We start from the raw sequence: 10,389 nt of genomic DNA, 5'->3' as shown, positions 1-10,389 counted from the left end.
TTCTAGTAAGAACAAGCTTTGTATCTTCACTCATATTTATGATATATGCAATACAGATAGCGAGGTTTTGAGTAGTGGATTTCCCCAGATACATCTTGTGTTATGTGCTATTGATTTATCTTCTTCTTGTTCTTATTGTTTTCATTGATCTATTAGCTTCCGCTGGTTGAAAGTAGAAGTAGATTCTTGTCTTGTGCTTTAGTACATTGCCTGAGCTTGTGAATATACAAGGTTTTCTAAAAAAAATTAAACCATATAATAGATTTTTACATCATAACATTGATTTTGACCCCCAAACATTATATTTTCTTAATTACATTACAAAATTTGGGGTAATGAAAGGGTTGTCACAATCTCCTCCCCCTTTAAGGAACATCATCCTCGATGTTCTACTATTTGTAGAACCATTCTATGTAGAAGAAGGGATATGGCACTTTCATATCAACAACATTTTTAGTTTCCTTAGTTTCCACTTCCATCCATGTCATTCATTTTTCGCCATCTAGTTACCTCTAGACCTCCTAAAATTCCAACACATTCTTGCATGGTGTTCCATTGCTTCACAAGGATTCCACAAGGAACAAATTTACCTCATTGTTTTCTTAGACACACCCAATGCATTCATGATACCAATGAGTATGTACATGAATATTTGAAAATCAATTCATTCAATTCTCACCTTCCTTGCATTCATACACATTCCAAGTTTAGGCATCCCCTTCTCTTCCTCCACAGTCTCTTAGGTGATCCGTTCCTTGGTAAGGCTTCCTCATGCAGAAAGAGTACTGGTACTTATGAAGTCTTACAATGAATATATCCCTCTATCTTTCTCTAAATAACACAACACATTTGTCATAACATAACTCATGGTGATCAATGTACATCATAGGGTTCCATGTCACGACAATGGCCTTGTCCCTATGATTTTTAGCTTTACAAACATCATTTATCCTTCGTGGATAAATAATCAAATACCCTGTATCACAAGCATAAAATTTACATGAGACTAATCATAATAATTTAAATAAAATAGTATTCCTTTTTATTTTATTTTCTAAACTTGTATATAGGAATCTAATTTCATAAATATGAGATTCCTCTCATGATGTTAGACACTTGAATATAGTACTACTCAACCTTCATTATCATAACCAATGCCATTTCAACTGCAATCTATACTTTCAATCATCCAAAGAGTGGTAAGGGTTTATACATAAAATCTCTTAATTGTAATATTTATCACATCCCCTTCAGTGATATCAAAATTATAATACACATAATAATTCAATCAATTTCAATTTATTTAAAAACAAATTGAAATAAAGATTTTATTGCATTACTTATTTGCATTCCAAGCATTCCATAATGCATCAAACATTTATTCCAATAACCAAAGGGTCAAAACCAAAAAATACACATCACTAAATTCATGAGTAATTAGCTTTACTTTTCTTTGCAAGATGATGGATTCATCCCACTCATTCTAATACTCAAAAATACCTCAAAATTATTAGAACTTTTTTTATTTTCATGGCATTCAATCATGTAATTGGTTGTGCCATACAAGCATGCATGCACACAATGCACTAGGAATATGTACCATCATGATTCATTATATGAGTGTCATGACCAAATCATATTATACTAACTCAAAGATGCATCACAAAGATTCTAGCAATCCTTACAAACTAAAGGCTTCTTTCCTTTGTCATAACCCACTAGGTATTAATGACAAACTTGCTTTCATATATTAACAATTCCATACAATTTTCACATTAACTAGGAAAAACAAATCCTTCAATTACATGTTCCTTACCAATAAACTCAACATTATATGATAGAATCACTTGTATCAAGCTTAAAAATTATTGGACCAATACTCATGGACTCATGAACACAATTGTAGTCCCTACATTTTCTTCATACATCCCACATTTTCATGCATTCTCTCAATGCATTACCAAACATATTTTATCTCATGATTGTATTATTCATTCATTTAATCTTTGTTCAACATGGCAACTCAATGCATGCACACATTATTAATATTTTACTAAATATTTTTGTGTTGATAATTTTCTGTCTTAACCATATCCTTTCTTGGGCATCCTTGCAATACATGCATTAATTTGAAAAAGAAAATATATCCAATTGAGTTGAAAGGAATTCTTACCCAGTTCCTTTAGCTTTTTACATTTTCTTGCTCCTTCACCTACTTACTTGGTTACCATCACATGCATTCTTAGCTAAGTTAATTTCAAAGATTTATACTGGCTTCTTAACATATTTGAGGTTGCAACATTAAATAGCCCCTAAAATGATCTCAACCTCACATATTAGTCACAAATATATCATTTCATCTACTTACACACATGCTTCAATTAATATTCATAAAGGACATTTGCACAATGTACTATTTTACACATTCAAACAATGCCTTTAATCATGCACCCAAATATGTACATATACATATTGTAATGCATTTTTCATACTTGCACATATTCATGCTATTCATACATATTTATTTTTAAATTTAATTTTCAGACTCTCTAGTTTTCAATCATTCAGATGACAAGTATCATAAGCATAAGCACACTACTTTCTTTCGTGTGGTATTTAACAACAAGAGATCACTCTTGCACACTTTCCATACAACTTCCATGTGACATAAAATCCATTAGGTAACCTTAATGTATTATAAAAAATAGAGCAAGTACCGGTTTCTACTTTCTTATCATTCATACATTCATATTATTTTTATAAATAAAATATATCAACCACACACAATTTTCAATTGAGTGAGGCTCCGTTCTTAAGCCATTTTCATAGTTGTGACTTCATTGTCCATATGGTTCATATTGACCTAGTCAAGCCCTCCTTAATTTATCCTTTATCCACATCTACGCTCTAATTCAACTCCATATTTGTTCCTTGTAACAACTATGGGGTTCCTCCCCCTTGCATTCATATGCATATCAAATGTCTCAACACACATTATATCAATACAATTTTCTTATAACATGATCATTCCTTAATAAAATATCACAAACATATAATCATATAATGCACTTAATTAGGAATTCACACAATGCTTTAGGTGTGCATAAAATTCAAGAGTCATAATAAATAATTCTTAGAACACTTATTTGAAGAGAACTATTGACTGGTAGCAAACCTCTTATTGTTTCTTAGCCATAGGCTCTACTGCTCTTGTGTTTTTCAACAATGAGTCATTCTAATGGTGGACCATAACTCCACAAACATTGGCTTACCAAGAGTCAAGTATGATGCATAACCAATATTGAACACAAATAAGGTCAAGGTACCAAACCAGAAAACATCCAACCAACAGGTTCACATGCCCCATCAGTGCCACGACATATGGCTAGGGATATCCAAAATATTGTGGTTCTAGAAGTTCCCACTACAGCATGGGTATCCAAGTACCCTCCAAGCCCTCGCCCAAGGTACCAAACATAACAACCTCCAACTAGTAGGCCCACATACCCCATCAACCCACTTGACATAAGGTAGTACACCCTCTTCTCTAATCACAACAATTCCTCGGGATGTGTTATTATCCTTCCATGGTCTCCAACTTGGGTTGGCTATGGATATCTCAGAGAATTGTGTCTCATATGATTTCAATTTTCCTTCAAGGGTCTAGGTAGTCTCCAAACCCCACACACAAGTGCTTGTTTCTACACTCCTCCCTCCAGGGTTCCAACCTTCTGTAAGGAAACTCAAGGAGAAGTTTTCTCACAACACTATCACAAAATGCATATAAACATGCATAGGTGCCACTTGTACCATTCTCTTATCAAAACAGTGTCTTCCATAACCTTGATTCCACAAGACTACATGCAACACCTTCATTGGCTTCCCAATCATGTTGTCAACCTGTTCCTAGTTACATGTTCACCATTAACCACTATTAGTCATCTGAATCATGTTATGACAATAGACTACTTTGAGTTTTTATGCATGCACATCCATTATTGTATGCACCTAGCATATCATTATTTAAAATCTATTTAGTGGACATGCATCTTTGAACTATTTCATCTCTTTCATTTTTATCATTCCTATGCTATTATTCATTAGCATATGACAACTTCTCAAAACATTAAAGAAAATTATTAAAACTAGAAAGAGATAAGTTAATATATTCCCCCTCATAGTTATGGTTACATCAATCAACCATAAAATTTTGTAATTTTGTTGGGCTAATCTAGGGAGTCTAGTTAGCATCCTGTATGTTTATCTTGTTGCATCAAACTCAAGTCAATCTTCATGTAATATCAATGTATTCATATATGAAACAAAATGATTTCACATAAGTAAACATGCATGCATAGATATTAATTTTAAACTTAAATTATTTCCTATACTTGAGCCCATCTAGGTTTAGTGTTGAACCTTAGTTCTAATACCACTTTTTAACATAGTATTAGAGCTCCCATTTCATCTATTATTGAATCCATTTAGGCCTAGTGTTGAACCTTGCTCCGATAGCACTTTGTAACATACATGGTGCCTTGCTCAATTAAGGATACGAGGTCAAATTTTCTTACTTTTTACTAACTTGACAATAAGCCATGATACCTCTTTGTCAGATACCCCTACTAAACTTATCCGAACCACACTTGCAAAAATTTGATTTTCATATCTCATATATTTTTTCAAACACTTTACATGTAAAACTTTCTTAAAATACTTTGTATACAACCAATCAAGTAGTATTTTTCTAGACATTTTGACAAATATAAGAAACATTGCTCTGATTCCAGTTGTAATACACTAACTGAAATTTACCACTCAATCATGCAACTTTTGATTTCTGCCTTTGAGGTATTTTATCAAATAGTTTGTATGAAAATTGTAATCAAACAACTTTAACACATTTCTTCAAATTCTTTGCATTCAAATAGGTGTAGATCAAATATGATAATACAATCATACAACAATGTTAACATACAATAATACTACCCCAATCCACAAAACAACATTTTCATTGGGGAATTTCATCAAATAATTTGTATCCAATGGATCATTAAACCATTTGGGAATTTCTTCAAACATTTTGCATGAATACTAATATAACAACTTCCTTAGGGCATATCTCTTAAATTATAGCAATACAAGTTCTGAAAATTGAACTAAATGATTAGTTGGAGTTCCCGTCACTATGGTCCAAGCTTCAACCTAGAAAAACTCCCAGATGAAAATTTATAGCAGAAATGCCAACATGTAATGTTTAATGCATGATTTTAGGAGCATTTAGGAAGCTCAACTTCCTTTGATCATATCTCATAAGATATCATGACCCAATATTTGAAAGGACAATATGATTAAAAGGATTTACCCTAACTATGGTCGAAGTTTTAGCTTATGGAACCTCCTAGAAGAAATGTTATAACATAAATGTAAACATGAATTGTTTAAAGATTTTGATCATATTTCCTAAAATTTCATGATCCAAGATCAAAAATTGGACTAGTGGATCATTTGGATTTCCCCTCACTATGGTCCAAGATTAAGCTTTTGGAACTTCCCAGAAGAAAATTTATAGTGGAAATTCCAACATCATATGTTTAAAGAAGAATTTAGGAAGCCTATCTTCCTCAACCATTATTGTTACACAATTTAATACATAGAAAAAACTACAATTAACTAGTATAAAAACTATAGCCATGATAAATTTGTTGAAGGGTAAATGCATGTATATATAAACTTGTTGAAAAGATAAACTAAATAACCTTGCATATCGCTAAACCATCTATACCAGAAATATCATTAACATAGAAATAATATTTATCTATTGCAACTAGAAAAATACTAGAAACTAAAGTAGGGTAAGCCATGTTCCACCCCGCCATAGGCTCAACTATGTTGCATTTTTTTTCACAACTAGCCACTCCCATGCCATATCTTGATGCCTTGAGGAGAACTTAACTTAGGGGCATTTCACACACTTAGATTCATACTAGATTTTAACACTAGAAGTGAATTCCATTCTCCTTCACACACACACAAGAAAACTCAATGATAATCCATGAAAGTATGCAAGGCACAAGGGGGTCCTTCTCTAATATATATAGTCCCTTGGCCTTCCCTTCTTCAGTTCTCTATGTGCCACACTCAACTAGGACCATTCCTAGTCCTCAAAGTAATCTAGTCCAAAGAAAATGCCAAAAACACATTCCTTTCATGTCTCATAAGTTGTCACTCATAGCGCTTAACCAACCATAAGGTCAGAACATCTCTAGGTTCTATCACCAATACTGTTGCCAATTCGAATTTTCTAGGTGAGAGAGAGATGTATGAGAGAGTAATAGAAGAGAGAAAAACTAGAAGATTAAGAACAAAGAAGAAGAACCCCTTGATTTCTCCTATCTCCTATTTTTATAATCACACCTTGTCTCTTCATCATCCCAAAATTTCTTCTTCTTGGGAAGACCAACCATCACATCAAAGGGAAATCTTCACCCAAGGCACATTTTTCCTCTTCAGTTATCCCCCTTCATAAGGAATCATAATTTGTTGGTTGTCCCCTTCATCTCTATCATTTTATTAATAGAAATAAACATTAAATCATATAATATAATTTGACTTCATATCATCAATGCTCGCACCCCAACATTATATGTTCTTAATTACATTACAAAATTTGAGGTAATGAAAGGGGTGTCATGAAGATGACACTCTTTGAGTTATTATATGGTAGAAATTTTATGACACCTTTGAGTTGGGATAGACTTGAGAATTCATAGAACCTGAGGTCATGCAAGAGATAGAAGGTAAAATGACCATGATTAAGAAAATATTGAAGGAATATCAAGATTGACAAATTATATAGAAGCTCATCAGATTAACTGGAGTTATGAGATTGGAGATAAGGTATTTTTAAGAGTAAGACCTCAAAAGAGCTCATTAAATTTTGGAAAGGGTGTGAAGTTGTCTCCATGATTTGTGTCACCATTTGAAGACACAAAGAAGAAGGGGCTAGTGGAATATAGGTTTGCATTACTTGAATCATTAGCATGTGTGCATGATGTATTCCATGTATTTATTTTATGTCACCACATTTCCGATCCTTTGCATGTTACTGACTTGAGTTTTTTGTAGGTCACGGTCAAGGGGACGATGATGTCCTAGATGGTTCACATATTGAATCAATGAAATCTATAGCTTAGACGATGATTAGTGGACCATGAAGGTATAGAAAGAGAGTTATAATCCTAATTCGATTACTTGGAAGGAGACTGAGGAGATGCATTGCCATTTACCTTTTTCTTTTTGAGACTTCATGAAAAAATCTAGATTCAAGAGGTGTTGAGCCCCAGAACTACCTCTCTTCTACATACTTTCCTAGACCTTTTCTCTTCCATTTTCCCACATCAGTGCCTCATAAGCTATCAAAGATTGTTACATATTGATTCTATGAGTGCATTTAAGTGGTTTTCTAACTATATCCTTGTGTGTGCTATTTAAATTATATTTTGTTCATCAACTACGGAATGTAGCCACTTTTCGCAGCTGACTCGCAATTCCACAGCTACTTTCATTGTTCTGTAGGTTACAGGTGTCAGCAGGTGAAACGAGGCATATGGGCAGCTCAGAAATGATCTACACATGGACAAGGTCCTATCTGTTCAACTGAATTCGTGAAGAAATTAGGCATTGATCAAAGGATGGTCAACCAAGGAGTCCTACATCAAATAGGTCTCTTTTCAGCACGTGAAACGTCAGAGGCCGTTCCTAGATTCATGGATCCCTCTTGACAGCTACAGGCCTTCTCCATGACGCAAATCCAACATCTACCTTTTTTAGATTGAATGTTTATGGCAACCAAGACGCTAAAATTACGGGTTCTATCCTATTTACGTGTCCTCTGTTGAAGATTTCTCTCAGAAAAATAGTTATCTATTTTCCCGTATAAATAAAATGTTTCGCAACGCAAGTAGCTAGTTCAAATATTAGGATTGACACTGTTGTTTTATCTTTCATTTTTCTGTTTTAACAAGAAGACATACTCTCTGTTTTGCAATATAAAAACTTTGTTTTCCTATGATTGTGTAAAGCATGGTTCTGAGGTGATAGTGTGTTAACCAAAGGCTATGCAGAGGGCCCCTCCTGGCTGAGGTTTTGCTTTTCGTTTTTGTAAAGTTTTCATGCATCTTTTCTCTTATTTCCACTGTATATTTCTCATAATTTGTTTATGGTGTTAATCGTTTTATTCTTGTACATGATTTTGCAGCATTGCATACTTTTTCACTAAAACTGATCAGTGTGTTTTAGGATAGGTTATGCTCGAGCTTTTTCATATAATTTTTTATCAAGTAGTAATATGAGATTTGCTTCTTTGCTGAACTTTTTAAGCTTTTCAATCTCAGTTGTTATGCTTTGATTTCAGTGAGATTTGTTTGCTGCTATTAGCTAGTTTAGATATCAAGTTCTTCATGTTATTTGACATTATCTTCGATGCCATGGCTTAACCCAAGAAATTAATTGGCGAGCTATCGGATTATAAGTGAAGCAATTTGATTTTGCTTTCATTAATCTGCAAGTAGATAGTTTAGATATCAAGTTCTTCATATTATTTGACATTATCTCAGATGCCATGGCTTAACCCGAGAAGTTAATTGGCGAGCTATCAGATTATAAGTGAAGTAATGTGATTTTGCTTTCATTAATCTGCAAGTAGGTGATTTAGATATCAATTCTTCATGTTATTTGATGTTATCTCTGGTGCCATGGCTTAACCTGAGAATTTAATTGGCGAGCTATCGGATTATAAGTGAAGTAAATTGATCTTGCTTTCATTAGTCTGCAATTTTTGGTTTTGAGTGCAATAGTTTAGATTTTATTTCTGTAATTAGATGGGCAGCAGAGACAATGACCTCATGATCAGTATTTCATCTTTTGTTTGATTTAAGTAGCTGCATATTTACATTCCTGTTCAAGTACTGATTTTATCAATAGCATGTTTTGAGATCTTTTGAAGTGCTAAGTTCTGGAAATTATCATAAGAGACATAAACCTTGTCTTAAATCTACATCCATACTTTCCCTCTAAAAGTATTCTTAAAACCTGAGAATAGGATTTCCATTTGCATTAGATACTTTAGGAGTACAACAAGGAAAAAACCCAAAAACAAGATAAAAATTGAAAACAATAAAAGTAAGAAAGAGGTTGTCTTGCACATACAGTGCGCCACACTTCATCAGTTTACGACTCCCGGATTGATAATTAATGTAGCAATTTAGGACATACTAAATTGAATAAACATTTTGGCGCCGTTGCTGGGGAAGTGTAATTAGGTAGTCGATCTCTTACATAAAAAAAAATAAGAAGGGAAAAATTGATAATTTCTTGAAGTATGCTCTCCTCTTGCACCTAGTGTGATCTGGAGGATCAGAAAAGAGAGTTATTAGTTCAATAATTTCTTGAGTATGCTCTCTTCTTGCACCTAGTGTGATCTGGAAGATTAGAAAAAGGATTATTAGCCCAACTGAAAAATCATTAAAAAATTAAAAAATGACATGCATAGAGCAAGAGATTCTAGGGGAAGGTTTCTAGCTAGGGGCAAAAGTTTGATTTTTACAACTCCAACTACTTCAAGGATTAGACAAGATACACCTCCATCCTAGACTCATACTCCCAGCCTTAGGATTCCTGGAATTCAAGGGGCAGCAACTAAATTAGAAGATTCTCCCACACTATCTACTAAATCTGATCTAGGAGAACCCTTCTTCACTTCTATAGGGGAACACATTGCAGTAGAAGAAGTAGAATCACTTAGAGAAGAAGGAAAGGAAGAGACTCTTTCTCATCGGCCATTAATAGAAGAGCCAGAAGACCCCGAGGAAACTATCATGGCAGAAGAAGTACTAGATGGAGAATATTCTCTATTTGGAGGAGGGGGTAGAGGTAGAGGTAGAGGAAATAATGGAGGTGGTGGTAGAGGAAACAATGGAGGTAACAATGGAGGAGGTAGAGGTAATAGGGAAGGAGATAACTCATTTGGATTCCCTATAGTCGATGAGGAAACCCATACAACAATGAAAAACATTTCACCATCTATCCTCCCAAACTTTTATGGGTTGCGAAGTGAGGATCCTGAAACATTTCTATTTGAGTTTGAAGTCTTGTGCCGAACCTATGACTATATGGAAGACTCTCAAAAACTCAAACTGTTTCCTTCAACATTGAAAGGGGCTGCTCTGAAATGGTTCATGGGATTAGTCACTCAATCTATTAGGACTTGGAATGATATGAAGCAAACATTTTTGGATAGATATCTGGATTATTGTATGCCCACTAATCATAAGGATGAGGTATTCAAAATGATGCAAAAAGAAGATGAGAACTTGGAGGATCTACTTG

Source organism: Pinus tabuliformis, chromosome 9, assembly GCF_031772625.1.
Source record: "Pinus tabuliformis cultivar Carrire ecotype Pingquan chromosome 9, CPIR1, whole genome shotgun sequence".
NCBI lineage: Eukaryota > Viridiplantae > Streptophyta > Pinopsida > Pinales > Pinaceae > Pinus > Pinus tabuliformis.
The sequence above is the reverse complement of the archived record's forward strand: the minus strand, read 5'-3'. Positions refer to the sequence as shown.